Source organism: Bubalus bubalis, chromosome 2 (assembly GCF_019923935.1).
Source record: "Bubalus bubalis isolate 160015118507 breed Murrah chromosome 2, NDDB_SH_1, whole genome shotgun sequence".
NCBI lineage: Eukaryota > Metazoa > Chordata > Mammalia > Artiodactyla > Bovidae > Bubalus > Bubalus bubalis.
The window spans coordinates 82,657,101-82,675,568 of NC_059158.1; the positions used below are offsets into that span (position 1 = coordinate 82,657,101).

Here is an 18,468-nt window from a genome sequence, read left to right on the forward strand (position 1 = left end):
CTTTGGCCACCTGATGTGTAGAGCCAACTCACTGGAAAAGACCCTGATGCTAGGAAAAATTGGGGGCAAGAAGAGAAGGGGACAACAGAGGATGAGATGATTGGATGGCATTACTGACTCCATGGACATGAGTCTGAGTAAACTCGGGGAGATTGTGAAGGACAGGGAAGCCTGGTGTGCTGCAGTTCATGGAGCTGAAGAAACTAGTCTGTCACTGTTTCCAATTTTTCCCCATCTATTTGCCATGAAGTGATAGGACCAGATGCTGTGATCTTAGTTTTTTGAATGTTGAGTTTTCAGACAGATTTTTCACTCTCCTCTTTTACCTTCATTAAGCTCTTTAGTTCCTCTTCCTTTCTGCCATTGTGTCATTTGCATACCTGAGGTTACTGATATTTCTCCCAACAATCTTGATTCCAGCTTGTGCTTCATTCAGCCTGGCATTTTGCATGTACTCTGCATACAAATTAAATAAGCAGGGTGACAGTACACAGCCTCGTTGTACTCCTTCCCCAATTTGGGACCAGTCTGTTGTTCCATGTCCAGTTCTAATTGTTTCCTCTTGAGCTGCATACAGTTTTCTCAGGAGCCAGGTAAGATGGTCTGGTATTCCCTTGTCTTTAAGTATTTTCCACAGTTTGCTATGATCCACACAATCAAGGGCTTTAGTGTAGTCAGTGAAGCAGAAGTAGATGTTTTTCTGGAATATTCTTGCTTTTCCTATGATCCAACGGATGTTGGCAATTTGGTCCCTGTTTCATCTGCCTTTTCTAAATCCAATTTGTACACATCTTCAAGTTCTCGGTTCATGTTCTCTTGAAGTTATTCTCAGTGGTGGTGAGGGCTGAGAAAAAAGGACACTCATAAGTTGCTGGGAGTGACATAATCTTCCTGAACGGCAGTTCAGCAGTGTGTTAATTGCCTTAAAATTGTGCAAACCCTTTGACTCAACAATTCTATTTCTAGAAATTTGTCCTATAGTAAAAAAAAAAAAAAGCGTTTTTTAACTTTTACTTTAAGAATATTCATTAGGATTTTGTTTAGTGAAGGATTAGAAAATTATAAATGCTTATTTGAAGAAGATTGTTGTGAATAAATTTTTGTATATCTATACAATGAAATAGTATATTTATATATAAATTTATATATATCATGTAAAAAATATTTGCACTTTTAAAATCATGGCTAGACCCTTCACAAATCCAATCTCCACCCTGTAAAAATGCCCACTTTTCTGAGTTTTGGGTTTATTTTCCTATGTTTATTATAATTCTACTACATATGTTTATAATTTTAGTATACTATATATACAAATACAAACATTAAACATTACTGCTTTTGAAGTGAATTTATTTAGATGGGAAGTATATTTAGAATATACTGGATTTTTAAAAATCCAATTAGAAATCTGCATATTCAGAATAATCTCATTTTTTGTGGAAAAAAATCTGGGAGGATATACAACATTGTTACTAGGTTAATTCTGGGTGGTGGGGTAATATCTGATAATATAGATATCTTACTTTTACTAACTTATTTTATAGATTAGTTAAATCAGTAAAGGTGCTTATTGCATAGAAAACTATGGTTAGAAAGGATTATTTAAAAGGTAGTGTCCATTGAGGAAACCAGAATTAAAAGAGACACATGTACCCCAATGTTCATCGCAGCACTGTTTATAATAGCCAGGACATGGAAGCAACCTAGATGTCCATCAGCAGACGAATGGATAAGAAAGCTATGGTACATATACACAATGGAATATTACTCAGCTATTAAAAAGAATGCATTTGAATCAGTTCTAATGAGGTGGATGAAACTGGAGCCTATTATACAGAGCAAAGTAAGTCAGAAAGAAAAACACCAATACAGTATATTAATGCATATATATGGAATTTAGAAAGATGGTAATGATGATCCCATATACGAGACAGCAAAAGAGGCACAGCTGTAAAAAACAGACTGTTGGACTCTGTGGGAGAAGGCGAGAGTGGGATGATCTGAAAGAATAGCATTGAAACATGTATATTATTATATGTGAAATAGATCGCCAGTCCAGGTTTGAGGCATGAGGCAGGGTGCTCAGAGCTGGTGCACTGGGATGACCCTGAGAGATGGGATGGGGAGGGAGGTGGGAGGGGGGTTCAGGATGGGGAACACATGTACACCCATGGCTGATTCATGTGAATGTATGGCAAAACCCCACAATATTGTAAAGTAACTAGCCTCCAATTAAAATAAGTAAGTTTAAAAAAAAAAATAAATATATAAAAGTGTCATCCTTAGTACATTTTTCACTTCTAATTATTAAAGTAAAAACAACTACTAGTTGTCTTAGGAAAAGTAGAAGATGATTAAATTATACTTTTATTTACTTAGTACAACACACTCATGTTTGGTTTAGGCACAAATGAAGGCAATAATATTTTTGTGACCTATATTTCACTTGCACCACTGTGGAAAGGTCTCCTTACCCCTGTAAAAGACAGTAAGGAAATACCTGCATAAAATGTGAGAATGCAAAGAGAATTCACAGAAGCCCTTTAACCAGAGAGACGCCCAATCTCCTATTCTTGATAAGGGCAGGGTAGTGAGACCATATATTCTGCCTTATATTTATCAAGTCTTGGTATCTGGTTTCCAAGAAATTTGTACACATCAGTAAGTTAGACTTTAGGTGACTTATTAAAACGAGTAAGATATGATCTGTTCCCTCAAGGAGTGTCCAGTTCAGCGAGAAAGTGGACCACTGATCAGATGATTACAGTTAAGGTAGAAGTTGGGGATAGAGATGAGCACAGAGTGCAAAGAGAGGTAAGAGGGGTGACCCTGTTCACAACAGTGGGCATGTGGGTGTCAGGGAAGTTTTGCTGGAAGATATTTCTGGGAGCTTTACTTTGAAGGGCCACCTAGATTTAGCCAGACTGACTGACCTTCAGCTTCCCTCAGTAACCTGGCATTTACTCTTTGAATTAAGCATCTTTCACCCAGTCTTGAGAGCAGGAGGTGGGCCATAGTGAACTTAGAAGCAGAGAAAGCAGAGCTCATCCCCCTCCGGACTCTTTTTCTGCCAGACCTATTGGACTCACACCCCACATGCCCTAGCTTTGGCAGTCCCTCCCTCCCGGTCTATTTTGCTCTGCTTCCTGATTAGTGAGCTTTGTAAGTTCACAGGGAAACTGAAGGCATGCTATGACAGAGGTCCTCTTCAGCTCATTTTCTGCTGGCAGATATCCTCTATCAGAAGCAATATTGATCTTTTTCTTACACCGATAGGCTTGTAATTGTTACTGAGTTTTTAAAACCTAAAGTATGTGTTGTTAGAAATCACATTTAGTGAAAAATCTAAAGAATAGCAAGTCAATAACTGACATGAAAATCAGTGTTTACTGAGAATGTGGAAGTACGGGGCTGTGATTGGGAGGGAACACACAAGGACTGTCTAAGGTCCATTCCATCAGTATTTCTTAAGGTGGGTGCTCAGATGTTCATTCTTCATGAAAATGAAGATTTATATTTCATACAGTCTTCTGTATTTATGAAGCATTTTATAATTAAAAGAAAAAATAGTTAAGTAAAGAAGGAAGGAGGGTGAGTATGGTGAAGAGTTGGGGGTGGTGGTGGAGGTGAAATACACATCATGAGGAGGGTCCACTTTGTTTACTATTATTTTATTGTCCCTAAAATGGCCCTCTTGTCTCTCATCTGCCCTAAAGCATTAATGATAAATACTTATCTGTATAAGAGGCTTTGCTAAGCAAAATGCTCGGTGAATTGGATGTGGAACTTAGAATACTTCAGAAGGGCCTACCGGATATGAATGCTGTAGAGCCAAAGCATTGAACAAATGCAGCATAAAAGGATTTGCATTACGTTCCAACCACAGAGCAAGTGCATTTAATGGAGTTATAAGGGAACCATGGGAATTGTGTGTTTATATAAAGTAGAGTTCAAAGGGAGTTGCCAGGGTTTCAGTCGGGAAAGGGTTTGTGGAGGAGGCAGGATTGCTGGAGCCATTTAATAGAAGCAGGAGAGTTTGAACTGGAGGGAAGAAAATGTTTCAGGCTTTGAATTATTTGTGGTCCTGTTGCTGTTTTGACTATTAGGGGAGCAGGAACTGCCTGCATGGTGATCTCCCCAGGCCTGCAATGGATTGTCCAGGAATGCTCCACTGTGGCTTCCACTCCTCTCTGGCAGTCCTTTCCCCAAACCACAAAACCCAAATGAATGTGCTTTTCTTCTAAATAGGCATGACTTTGAATATGAAACCAAAATTTTTGGTTTGAGAAGAGTCAACATTTTGATGGCATTTATATTTCTGGTGTTTATTTTTCAAGTGCAGCAGTAAAGATAAACTATCCTCCTCCATCTGCGCTTACATCTTTCTATAGTTAGCTGAAAAGTGGTGCTCATCATGTTTATCACCCATTTTTGTCTGCTTGGTGTTTACTTTTAGATCTGTTTCTCAACAATGGGAGCATGTCCGCTCCTTGGCATTCAGATTCATGTTGTGATGGGAGAAGAGAAAATGTTACCAAAGGCCTTATGAGTCAGTGTTCCGGAAGATGATTTCAGCATCCTCTAATCTAACTCTGTTTTCTGCTTCTTTCTTTATGCTCTTGTCCCTTTTCATCATCCTTCCTCCTCCCCCATGTCCCAAGGTCTTCTCATTCTTCTACCCTCATTCTAGCAAAAGGCTTCATATTTAGGAAGACTGATCAAAGTTCCTCCAAGAGAAGGCTTGAGATAATATATCACTCCCACCCTGTTGTTCATCACAGGAAATTTTGCCTATATTGACTAGAGGGTGAAGGACATACTTATATGTCCTTTGGAAGGAATGATGCTAAAGCTGAAACTCCAGTACTTTGGCCACCTCATGCGAAGAGTTGACTCATTGGAAAAGACTCTGATGCTGGGAGGGATTGGGGGCAAGAGAAGGGGACGACAGAGGATGAGATAGCTGGATGGCATCACTGACTCGATGGACGTGAGTCTGAGTGAACTCCGGGAGTTGGTGATGGACAAGGAATCCTGGCGTGCTGCAATTCATGGGGTCGCAAAGAGTCGGACACGACTGAGTGACTGATCTGATCTGATAAAGAGTAGTTTAAATTACTGCTTCCCAGATGCTGCTAGTGGTAAAGAATCTGCCTGCCAATGAAGGAGACTCAAGAGATTATGGTTTGATCCTTGGGTTGGGAAGATCACCTGGAGGAGGCGATAGCAACCCACTTCAGTATTCTTGCCTGGAAAATTTCATGGATAGTGGAGCCTGGAAGTTTACAATCCATAGAGCCACAGAGTCAGACACGACCGAGCAGAGCACTGCTTACAGTTGGCCCTGATAAAGGAGTCAGTTTACTTGTTTTTGATAGAAATTTTATCCACTCATGGTAGAGGTATGATGGAATAATTTTTATATTCTCTATGTAGAAAATAACATTAAAATATCATCATAGGGCTATAGCATGCAGCTAAAATATGCAGTAAAATATAGAGGCATATTAATTAAAACTTATTTATTGATTTTATGACATGATATTTGTCAGCTTTTAAAAATTGGTCTTATTTGTTGAGATTTAAATTCTCACTATAGGTGTTTATCTTTGCACTCTATGTTCATAATTTTAAGTTTTGTTTTCATAACAAGAAACCCCCAAATTGTAAAAGCTTCCGCCTCCACAATACTTGCATCTGCCCCTGATGCTCAAGGATATGAACACTTGCAAACGTGAAAGCTGAACAGGTTAAGCTTTAATAAGGAAATTTATTTCCATATCCACATAGGAAGATGAAACATTGCTTCTCTTATGCTGTATTTATGATGTTTCTGATTCTGCTTTCTAACCCATCAAAAACATAAAAAATTGGTTCCTGCTATTGTGTACAACCATCTTTCCAAATAGTCAAATTTATGTTACACGTACTCTTTAGAGCACCAGCCACCCTAATTCTGAACTGTGCTTTTTGATTTACTGGAAACCAGCCCAGTGGGCATTGCCCTTGTGTACCCATTTTGATATAGTGCTTCCATGCACTGATATTTAATGAATATTTAATAGAGTGTGTTCAGCTAAATTAGGTCAGCAGCTAAGGTGGTAGGGGAGCGGTATTTTTTTTTTTTAAATGCTAGAGCAGCTTCAGATATCAAAGCACATTAGAAAACGGAGACCTTGACAGAGTAAACAATAGGGATTGCCCTCTTCCCTCCCCTCCTCCCCACCTTTGCCAGAGGACTCCAGGAGCTGCTTCAAATTCCTGAAACATCTAAGAGATATTTCAGTCAGTAGAAGCTTGGGCCTAATGCTGATGTGAAAACACAGGGAGAGAGGAGTTATAACCCTTCAGCCTGAATGCTTTGGAGGGTGTGGGGACTCACCGAGTTAGCAGAGTGGATACAAATTGTTGTAGAACATCGGAGGATTTAGTGGTGACTTGGCATTGGTTCTGCAACTTGCATTCAAATGGTTCAGGAGGAAAAATGAGAGATAAAGCAAAGATGATGAAAGTTCACACTGGGAAGGCTAGATGAACGGTACATGGAAATTTTCTGTACCACTCTTGAAATTTTTTATACACCTGAAATTATGTAAAAATAAAAAGTTAAAAAATGACAGCTACAACAAACTAAAAACTGAAGAAGACAATAAAAAAGCACTATGGGTCCCATTTTCAGCCTACCTTTTTCCTTAGTATAACGAAAACACTGACACAAACAATTTAAATAAAGGACTGGATCCGTCTCTATGGCATACATTACAGAAATCTGGGCACCACTGTTTTGCTAATAAATTATTTTAAATGCTACCAACCTGACAGAATTGGGACTCTGTGAATGAAAGGAATTTGAGTCTTTTAGGACTTGACAGAGGATTTCACATTTCAATCTACATAGATACTATAAGCCGTGTTACCCCTCAAGTATTTTGAAAAGTGGGATAAAGTTAGAGGTCCTAAGCATTCCAGCCTGTTATCCTGATTTCATTGTTGTTATCATCGTTTTTCACTGTTTTATATTCCCTAACTAGTTATATATATATATATAAAATATATACTTTTATATAAAATTATATTATACATATATAATATAAAACTGTTACATAAAACAGGTGGCTATTTTAACACTAGCACCACCAAGGCTTCCCTGGTGGTGCTAGTGGTAAAGAATTCACCTGCCAATGCAGGAGACATAAGAGATGTGGATTCGATCTCTGGGTGGGGAAGATACCCAGGAGCAGGAAATGGCAAACTGCTCCAGTACTCTTGCCAGGAGAATCCCAGGGATAGACGAGCCTAGCCGGCTGCAGTTCATGGGGTCACAAAGAGTCAGACACGACTGAGTTTCTGAGGAGCATATATCTATGTATAATTTGTCTTGGGTTATAGCCGTTATAAAACAAAGTAGGTGCCATTGATACACTTAGCTGAGGGTTTTGCACTGTGCTAGAGGAACGAAAGTTCTGTTTGCTAAGTGGAGGAGAGCTTTGACTGGGGTAAGGCCAGCCAGTCTGTTGTGTGGCTCTGAGGACACTACTGGCCAAAGAAGAGGGGTATGAAAAAGCAAAGAAAGATGCAAAACCACTTTCCTTATGGTGTCCCTGCATTCAGAAAACGAAGAGGAAACACTTTCCCTTTGTTTCCTCTTTTTTCACCTCCTCTGCCTTCCTCCTTCCTTTTCTCCATGACCTTCTATTTCCAGAGCTTCAGATAGGCCTCCTCTACTGTTCTTCTGCTGTGTTATTTTAAATAGACATTTAATATGCTACAAAATTTAAAAGCGTTAACAATTTTCACCATTTACTACATCTCCTAAAAGATATTTATGTGGTTCTAAGCAACTACTTTTGGAGAAGGAAATGGCAACCCACTCCAGTGTTCTTGCCTGGAGAATCCCAGGGATGGGGGAGCCTGGTGGGCTGCCGTCTATGGGGTCACACAGAGTCGGACACGAAGCAACTTAGCAGCAGCAGCAAGCAACTACTTTAGTGGTAACTTTAGGAACAAAGACTATAAATTAAGAAATGCATTGTGCAGTTTTACTTTTGAATTAAAACAACTTTTCAGTTTTGTACATACTCAGTTAGGTACAGCGATAAAGAGGAAACCTGACCTAGCTGGGATATTGGGACTCTTAAGTTTCATGTTCTAATGAAACAGCTTTATCTATTCTTATTGAACTATAGTTGATTTACAATATTATATTAGTTTCAAGTGTACAACATAGTGACTCAGTATTTTTATAGATTACATTCCATTTATAAGTATTATAAAATATTGGTTGTATTCCCTGTGCTCTACAATACACCCTTGTATCTTGTTTATTTTGTACCTCTTAATCCTCTAAGCCTATCTTGCCCCTCCCTTGTCTCTCTTCTCACTGATAACTGCTAGTTTGTTCTCTATATCTGTAAATTTATTTTGTAATATTTATTCATTTGTTTTATTTTTTAAATTCTTCATATAAATGATATCATACAATATTTGTCTTTGGTAGTGCCTCAAAAAGGTATATGTAGGTTATTACATGATCCAACAAGTCTACTCCTGGTTATATACCAAATAGAATTTAAAACATATTTTAACACACACACACACACACAAATTGACTCACAAATGTTCATAGTAATATTTTTCTTATTAACTAAAAAGTAGAAACAACCCAAATATCTATACACTGGTATGATATACCCATACAATGGAATGTTATTTGAAAATAAAAAGAAATGAGATCCTGATATATTCTACATGGATGAACCTTAAAACCATTAAACTTAGTGAGAGAAGCCAACCATAAAAGATCACTCATTGGATGCTCAATTTGTATGAAATAGACATAACCATAGAGAGAAAAAATTGATTAGTTGTTGCCAGGGGCTGGGGAAGTAGAGGGAGAATGGGGAGTGTCTATTAATGGTTAAAGGGTTTGTTTTGTGAGTAATGAAAATGTTCTGGAATTAAATAGTGGTGATTGTGGCACAGCTCTGTGAATATATTAAAAAATAACTTTAAAATAGGACATTTTATGATATGTGAATTGTATCTCAAAAGGAAACATGTTTTTAAAAGCTGTTACTCTACTGAGATGTAAACATTGAGGTTGCTATCTATTAATCAAGGAACTGAGAAGATTTTAATTATTGAACAAGGAAAATCCGGGGGCCTGACTTGGATTAAACATCTTTAGTTATCTATTCCTGCCTCACTATTACTTTACAGAGTATCCATAGCCCCAGAGCTAACTAGATCATCATCTTGAGGAAGAAATAGACCAATGGCAGTCTTTATCATGATCCCTACAGAGCACCTGTATGGATTCCACAAGACTTAGAGGCCAACACTCATCTGATGCTGGACAGCTCAGGAAGGGGCAGAATTTGACCTTGATTGAGTCTTAACATTCAAGAATAAGGAAGAGGAAGTGAGAAATACAGGTGCCAAGACAGTGAAACAGCAAATACAGGGCTTCTTCGGGGGTGGGAAATGTGTCTTCTAGTTTGCTCGTCCATAGGAGTAAGGATATAGGAATACTGGTAAAATGCAGAAAAGGTTGTGTTAGATTGAGGAGTTACACCTTAAATGCCAGGTTTCAGAGACAGAATCAAGCTAAGAGAATTCCACTTGTGTCCTGGACTTTCTATAGGTCAATGAGTGAAGTTAGATAATTTACTTCACTCTTTGTGCTGAAGGTTACTTTTCTATAATGGGAGATATTGAAATTGATTTCTACAGTGTTTTATTTGGGTTAATTCTGTATTTGTTTCCTATTACTGCTATAACAAATTAGCACAAACTTAGTTGCTTAAAACAACATAAACTTGTTATTTTATAGTTCTAGAAGTCAGAAGTCTAAAATCAAGACATTACAGAGCAGCATTCTTTCTGGAGGTTTTAGGAGACAATTTGAGAAACTGTTTCCTTGCTTTTTCCAGCTTCTAGAGGTCATCTGCATTTCTTACCTCATGGTCCTGCCTCCATCTTCAACGTGCCTCATTACAACCTCTGGTCCCATTGCCGTATCTCCTTTTTAAACTTTGACACTCTTGCCTCTGTCTTATAAAGGTCCTTGTAGTTACATTAAACCCCCAAACCTGAGGCTTCTCTGGTGGCTCAGATGGTAAAGAATCTGCCTGAAATGCAGGAGACCTGGGTTTGATCCCTGGATTGGTAAGATCCCCTGGAGAGGGCATGGCAACCCACTCCAGTATTCTTGCCTGGAGAATCTCCATGGACAGAGGAACGTGGTGGGCTCTCCATGGAATCACAGAGAGTTGGACATGACTGAGCAACTTTCACTTAAGATATACAGATTTCAAATGGGTTCCATTCTAGATCTTAAGGAGTGGGGTCCAGGAATATGCATTTTAAACAAACTTCTCCAAGTTTGAGAATCCATGCTATGAGAAAAGACATGTCACTCAAAATTTTTGTGTACAGGAGTGAGATTAGTAAGACAGTATTTTAACATAAACTTGAGCTTTTTAAAATCACGAGAGAGTTAAGCTCTGTTAAGGGCTACTTAAGTATTGGTCTACATTTTCTTTTTTTTTTTTTTTTTGTAACAGAAAATTCAGCAAATAATTTGGATCAAAAAATGGAAAACAAAAGCAAAAAGTTTGGGTGTGAGAGTGAGGGAAACCTGTTTCTGTAATCTGTGAATCACCCTAATTACTAAACTCCTTTGCTCGTTGGGGGAATTCCGCTTTAACATACCTGCTTTTGATACTGAAAGCTCAGCTTCTCTGTGCACTGGTGACGAGTCAGATCTTGGAGTTTTGAGTCAAGCAGAAAAGGATAGCCATATTGCTTTGCCAGCAAAGGCAACCACAATGGGCTAATGCCCTCAAGACTCTGTCCCCAACTTGGGGAAGATAGTGAGAAGTTTTCTAGTAATTGTTCAAAGACAGCATGATCAGCTTGTTGACATTCTTCTGATGGGCTGGTGGTAAGTAGAAATCAACATCATCAGCCTTCACATCTAATTGGTCTGGGGTCTTCATACTTGTGGGCAGCATACCATCATTAATCATAAACTTCTCCCATCTGGCGGTGGTTTCAGTCTCTACAAAATAGCTCAAAGATATTGTTGTGTGTATCCACTGATGGGGAAACAGGACCTTGGTCCAAGGCTGCTCCTGACTGTTTCTCTCTGGTCTCACATCCTCTCCCTTCACTAATTAACAACTGTTTGTATCTGCCCAGTGGAACTCAGAGAAGGCCATGGAGGCTGAATGAAGGTTGTTTCCTATAACCAAAGACATGGTGGACAAGAAAGGCCTTGTTCCAGGAGCCCCACTAGGCCTTGCATACTACCACGTTCCCATGGCATAACCTGCCAGGAGAGAAGCCTTTTGAACCCTGATGTAAGGATTCAAAGTGACTGACTTAGGGCATCTTAGATGGGTCCAGCTTGGGAAGTATCTAATAGTTGCAGTCATTATAGTGGTGTTTATATATATATATATATAATCTATATAAAATTTTATTTATTTATTTTTGCTTGTGCTGGGTCTTCATTGCTGTGCAGGCTTTTATCTAGTTGCAGTGAGTGGGGGTTATTCTCTAGTTGCAGTGTGTGGGTTTCTTCATCGCTGTGGCTTCGGTTGTCGTGGAGCATGGGCTCTAAGGTGCACGGTTTTCAGTAGTTGTGGTTCCCGGGCTCTAGAGCACAGGCTCAATAATTGTGGCACACAGGCTTAGTTGCTCCAGGACACATGGGATCTTCCTGGACCAGGAATCAAATCCATGTTTCCTGCATTGGCAAACAAATTCTTTACCACTGAGTCACCAGGGAAGCCCCCATTCTAGTGTTTTTAAAACTGGAGTACAGTTAAGAATTCTCTTTTTGCTTGTGTGCAAAGCTCATTCAATATGTTTAAACTCATGGCACTCACTTTAGTGATAATTAAGAGTTGGAAGAGAGTATAGAAACATTTTAATAATATTTAGTAGAAAGAGCTTGAGCTTTGGAGACAGACTTGGGTTGGAAGGACATTTGGTTTTTCCAATTACTTGCTGGGAAATCTTAACTACTTAACCCTTCTAAGCTTCAGTTTCCTCTTCTGTATATTATGCGTAATAAATCTTGACTTGTGAACTTGTTAAAAGGAATAAACGAGACTTAAATAAAGTCTCTGTCATGTTAGTTCACACATAGTAAATATTATTATCTCCCTTTTTATACAGAGGAGAAATTCTTAGCAAAAACCCTCTGTTGTGTGTCTTTCCTAAATAATACAGTTGACTAGCCTAAACTCTGAGGGTAGAACTGACGGCTTTTATTTGGAACCTAGTTCTTTGCAGAATCACAGTAATGTGGCTAATATAGTAATTAGAAACAGTAACAATTTTCCTGTTATAAAGGTGTGCTTCTAGCAGACTATTACCTGTAATGGCCCATATCATCGTATTTCCTTTTACTCCTCTTTCTTTGGCTACATAATTAAATTTACAAGCAACGAGGAGGTCAGTACAGGGCAGGGCACAGCTTATGTGGCAGTAGCAATAAAATGCTTTAGAGCAGATAATTCGCTACTTCAAATGAGATGGAGATGCTGAGGATGGTTTCTCTCTGGCCAGCTGTAGGTGATAAAACTCCATGGACTTAAATATGATTCTAGAACCACACTGTTCAGTGTAATCGTACCTAGCGATATGGAGCTATTTAAAATAAAATGAAAATGAACTAAAATTAAGTAATTTTTAAAAACTTGGTGACTCAGTTATACTGGTCACATTTCAAGTGCTGAGAAGTCACATGTGACCAGTGACCACTGTATTGAACGGCATAGAGCATTTTCATCACCAGCATTGTGTTAGAGCACCTATATGTTAAGGTTGCTCAATTAAGAATTGTTAATTATTCAACTATATATTGGGGAAAAGGGTGGGCTGTGCTATGAGAATAAGCTGAGAGGAAGAGTACAGGAAGAAAGAGAAAATAGAGTTTGTCTTCCTGGATTGACATCTGGTAATTGACAGTTGAAGCGAGAATAAACCATCCCTTAGGACAGGAAGCAGAAACACCCTGGCTAAAGAGTTCATTATGCTTAAGTCTGAAAGGCTGGGGATGGTACGTCTGATACAAAGGTCTGGCAGTCAGTGCGCCTACTAGGCTCCCAGTGGGTTCCTGCTGGCAGCTGTCACCATGACAACGCTCAAGATGAAGGCTGGAGCCCTGAAAGGAGCTGCTCTCACTCGGTTGCCCCACACCTCACACTTACGCTGAGTGGCCTTAACCACAGTCTAATCAATCAATCACTGTGAAATCCCCAGAGAGCTCAATTTAAGTACAATTTATTGCAGTAAAAAGTAAGACTTGGAAAAAATTTCAGGCATTAAATCTAATCAGCAAATGTAATGTTCAGCCTCTTTCTGTTAAAAAATCAAAACATAAATCTCATGGTATGCTTGTTGCTGTATTTGATCTTTAGGTAGGAAGTGGTGTCCCTTTTCCTTGCATTAAGATGACATTTCTCATTCAGGGTAACCATGGTAGTTATTGGTACTGTTCAGCGTTTGCTTTCTTTCCAAGCACTTAGTAGGATATCATTACCAAGCCCCTTTGTTTCTATGAAAGATTAAATTATCTTTGTTGGGAGTCAATTAAGATAACAGGAAGTAAAATGCAATTCTATTTCTGTCCATGTGATTTATTTTGGTCAATGCAATGGTCCTGGAACTGCTATGTGACTTCCAGCCAGAAATCTTTAAGAATCAGTACATAATTAACCACCTTTTTCCTGCTGCCTGCAATGTTTCAGATGCTGGAAGGTTCCATGGCTCCATCAATCTCAACACCTGCTAGGGGCAGCTTGAAGTAGAGTGCCCTCCCCCCATTAAAGATGGACCTGAAATGAGACCAGGTTTCAAACCAATGAGACTTAGAAGCTTGTTTGGTGCTAAACATAAAATATTTTCAAATCTCTTGACTAAAACAGTGGATATGCCAAAATTTAAAAAAAAAAAGAGTGAAAAATCTAATAAGAATGAACAATTTCAATGTAAACTGTCCATCTCAAGAGTACCCAATCTATCACTGGTCAGTGTAAATGAAAAAAATCACTTTAATAGTGTGATTACTTCCATGCCAGTATCATTTATCTTACCAGCAAAATTTATTAGTCTTGGTTTAAAGTAAAAAATTAGCCTTGCACTAGCAACTGAATTTTTCTACTCAGACTCCTTGATGAGAAAATCCACACAAAGACATCTGATGATACCTATATATAGATGCTGCATGCTTAGTCGGTTCAGTCCTGTCCCACTCTTTGCGACCCCGTGGAGTGTAGACCACCAGGCTTCTCTGTCCATGGGATTCTCCAGGCAAGAATACTGGGGTGGGTTGCTATTTCCTCCTCCAGGATATATAGATACTGAATTAAAAATTTTAATTTAATATATAGATATTTAATTTTTAAAATAAAATACTCCAGTCCTTATGTTTAAATACAAAAAAACAACACATACGCAGCCTATGGGAAAGGTAGGTGATATATAGTTAGTACATTATTTAACCTTTCGAAGATTATTTGGGGGAAAATCCTGGGGAATAATGTGGAAAACATATATTTTATTTTTACTATTTTAGATACAGTTGTTTAACTTTACTAGCTCATTCATGAACTAATGTAGTTGATTTTGAATGATTTATGGATGTTTCAAAATGCCAAATAGATTTTTAATGTGTTAATACTTGCCACAAAGTTATAGTCCAAATAATAAAGCAAAAAAAAAATAAGATTGTTTTGAACAATGACAGCCTCCTTATGGGGCTTCCCATGTGGTGCAGTGGTTAAGAATCCACCTGCAATGCAGGAGATGTGGGTTCCATTCTGGGTTGGGAACATTCCCTGGAGGAAGAAATGGCAACTTACTTCCGCATGTTTGCCTGGGAAATCCCATGGACAGAGGAGCCTGGTGGGCTATAATCCATGGTATCGCAGAGGAGTCGGACATGACTTAGCGACTGAATAACAACAACCAAACCTCCTCATTGTAAGCATATAGTCTTCAAAAAATGCAACTCATTTATGTATATCAATTCTGTCGTGTGTGTACTTGTGTGTGCACCTCATCCATCACCTCAAATAGTTTTTAAAATTAGATGTAACTATAAAAGTTTAAAAATGAAAATGTTAAAAGCAATTGTATTCCTTTATGATCACAAATCCTAACATTGGACTCTAGACGTCCACTGGGTATCATTAATATAAAAAACAAAGAATGATTCTGATGTATTTTATAAATACCATGGCTGAAATTTCTCCTTTTATCTTGATCCTCAGAAAATAAAATCTCCTTTATCAGAACCTTTTTTTTTTAAATGCAGTTAACTTAGAAGTTAATGAGGATGCTTTGGTAGTGTGTGTGCTCCCTCTTCTCTTTAGAACAGGATCTAGGACGTTCTGCCTGGTGGCCAGTAAGGGGAGCCATCACAAAGTAATTACGAACACATTACATTTCCTCCTAGAATGAACATTTGTGAGGATTTTTCTAATGCCCGTCTTGCTCTTCAGGGAATTTTCTAGGTCATCACTGACCACGCTTTGTGAGCCCCCAGGCTGTCATAGTGGGGGGCCATCAGATAGTAAATGCTGTAGAAATGCTCAGCTGCTGTGCTGTTTCTTTGGAATCCTTCATGTCCCACGCTGTTAGAAAAAGCTTCTATTACCTAGGAACCAGGCCAAAGGCTCTGATCTGAGTCCTGCTGTTTTAATGCCTGCCCCTACTCAGGTCTCTTTATCAACTCCTCTCACTCTCCAATAATAAATGTAAATTGCATGTTTCTTTCAAGTCCACCTACCCATGTCTTTCAGGAAAAGCCATTTGTCTCCATGCACCTGGAGCTAATTCTCACTTCTAGCATCTTATCCACTGAGCCAACCTCCTGCCCTGCTGCCTTCTCCCAGACTCCCCTCAATGTTATTTTACTTCTTCTGGAGGCCTGAGTGCATGTGTTTTCAGGTTGGCCCAAAATGAAAGAATTCAAGCACTGAATATTCCCGGTATGGTATTTCTCCACATTTGTTTCTGATAACTCAAGAGACGAGGTAGAGCGTTTGAGTGTGGCACCTAGCCAAACATAGATGTTTCAAGAAAAGTCAATAATGCATATTACAAACATGTTTTGGTGACCAAACACAGCCTCCCAGCTATAGGTCTCCCCTAGAAAAGTGAAGCAATTATCTCAATCAGTCAAGTGAAAAGGTCCATTTATACTTCAATTCTCTGGCTAATTCAGGCAAAAGTAAAATTTTCATCTGAATGATCCCAGTAATTGGCTTGCTGCTCTGCTTTACTAGTGAAAGCTTGACAAAGAGGCAGAGGCTGTTCCATACTGACAGGGAGGTTCTGATCATAGGGAACTTGTGCAGAGAAAATGCTTATAAGAAAGCACATTAGCAGTGGAGACTTTGTCGAGAAATTTCAACAAAGGTAGCTCCTAATCATAGATTATTAGATGAACCTTAGAATTCAGTCTTTCTTTTCTTCCCTTGTCACCGGTTACCCCTCTTCCAGTGTTTCCTGACTAGAGCAAGCATACATCTAGACACAAATCAGGAAATCTATGTATCCTCCTTCCTCGTCGTTCTTCTTCACTCAGTCTTTGACATATATTTTGATGTAGTTGCCACCTGTCTGTTCCCATGGCCACTGTCTTAGTTCAGGTGAGTGTTTGTACTTGGCTTGAGCATTTACTCATTTGATGGTGATTTTCTGAGGCTCTCCTCATATGCAGCCACAATGCCAGTTACTGCAAATACCATGATGAGCAAGACCTGGGTCCATCGATCATGGCTACTCTTAATTGGTTTTCTGCTTCCTGTCTTGTACATCTCCCCTAATCCATTTTATTTTGCTGTCGGACTTACTCTTCTAAAACTCCAAGTGGAATAAAACTCACCACTGCTTTATAGCCAAAGTCCTAAGTATGACAGACAAAGACCTTGATAAGCTGGTGTTGACTTTATGTTCATTCTCCCTTTTGCCACTCCCTTGTGGTCTTATGTTTGGTGAACCTGAACTTTGCACAGTTGCCTTGACTGGAAACACCCCTTCACTCCTTCATCTGGCTGACTTATACCTGTACTGCTTTATTACTTGGTTTTAATTATTACAATTACTTTCTCTATATTATGAAAACTTCTGCCTGGGTTTTAGGAAGCATGACTTCCCTGGTGGCTCAGATGGTAAAGCATCTGCCTACAACGCAGGAGACCCGGGTTCGATCCCTGGGTTGGGAAGATCCCCTGGAGAAGGAAATGGCAACCCACTCCAGTGTTCTTGCCTGGAGAATCCCATGGATGGAGGAGCCTAGTGGGCTATAGTCCATGGGGTCGCAAAGAGTTGGATATGACTGAGTGACTTCACTTTCACTTTCACTATGAACAAAGCTAGTGGAGGTGATGGTCCCATCACTCCATGGCAAATAGATGGGGAAACAATGGAAATAGTGACAGACTTTATTTTCTTGGGCTCCAAAATCACTGTAGATGGTAACTGCAGCCATGAAAAGAAAAGATACTTGCTCCTTGGAAGAAAAGCTATGACCAACCTAGACAGCATATTAAAAAGTAGAGACATTACTTTTCCAACAAAGGTTTGTCTAGTCAAAGTTGTGGTTTTTCCAGTGGTCATGTATGGATATGAGAGTTGGACTGTAAAGAAATTTGAGAGCCGAAGAATGGATGCTTTTGAACTGTGGTGTTGGAGAAGACTCTTGAGAGTCCCTTGGACTGCAAGGAGATACAACCAGTCCATCCCAAAGGAAATCAGTTCTGATTTGGAAGGACTGATGCTGAAGCTGACGCTCCAATACTTTTGTCACCTGATGCGAAGAACTGACTCACTGGAAAAGACCTTGATGCTGGGAAAGATTGAAAACAGGAGGAGAAGGGGACGACAGAGGATGAGATGTTTGGATGGCATCACCAACTTGATGGACATGAATTTGAGCAAGCTCCAGGAGTTGGTGATGGACAGGGAAGCCTGGTGTGCTGCAGTCCATGGGGTCACAAAGAGTTGGACACGACTGACAACTGAACTGAGACTTGGCAGTTAATTCCACAGGGGATGATTTCAAGAGTCCTTAGGTATCCGAAGAAAATTTCTATGTAGTGTAAACATCAGTTCTTTAAGCAGACCTCTTTCGTTATAGTTTTTTGTCTCTTTACAATTCTGATCCTTCTTCTCTGAATACAGTTCAGGAAGTGGATGTTCTTAAACTGCAGTAACCAGAACTGAAGTTAGCACTTCACAGTGTGGGTGGGTATCGGGGTGGTGGTGTAGGGGGAGTGGTGTGGTTAGGGCAGGGAGTCTATCATGAAGCATAAATCTGGTCTAGGTGAACATACATGTTCATTTTTTAAATCTAAGTCCAACACTTTACATTTAGCTCTTGTTACACGTCTTCACTTCCTTCTTTTGAATCCTGAGTTTGTGATGGACACAGTAATGTCCCATTCC

General features: G+C 39.2%; 1 non-coding gene across 1 annotated transcript; it reads left to right on the forward strand.

The window, feature by feature from the left end:
* Positions 1 to 17,174: 17,174 nt before the first annotated feature.
* On the forward strand, positions 17,175 to 17,246 carry TRNAC-ACA. Its single transcript has one exon. It is a non-coding gene; the product is annotated as a tRNA-Cys (tRNA).
* The last annotated feature ends 1,222 nt before the right edge of the window (positions 17,247 to 18,468 follow it).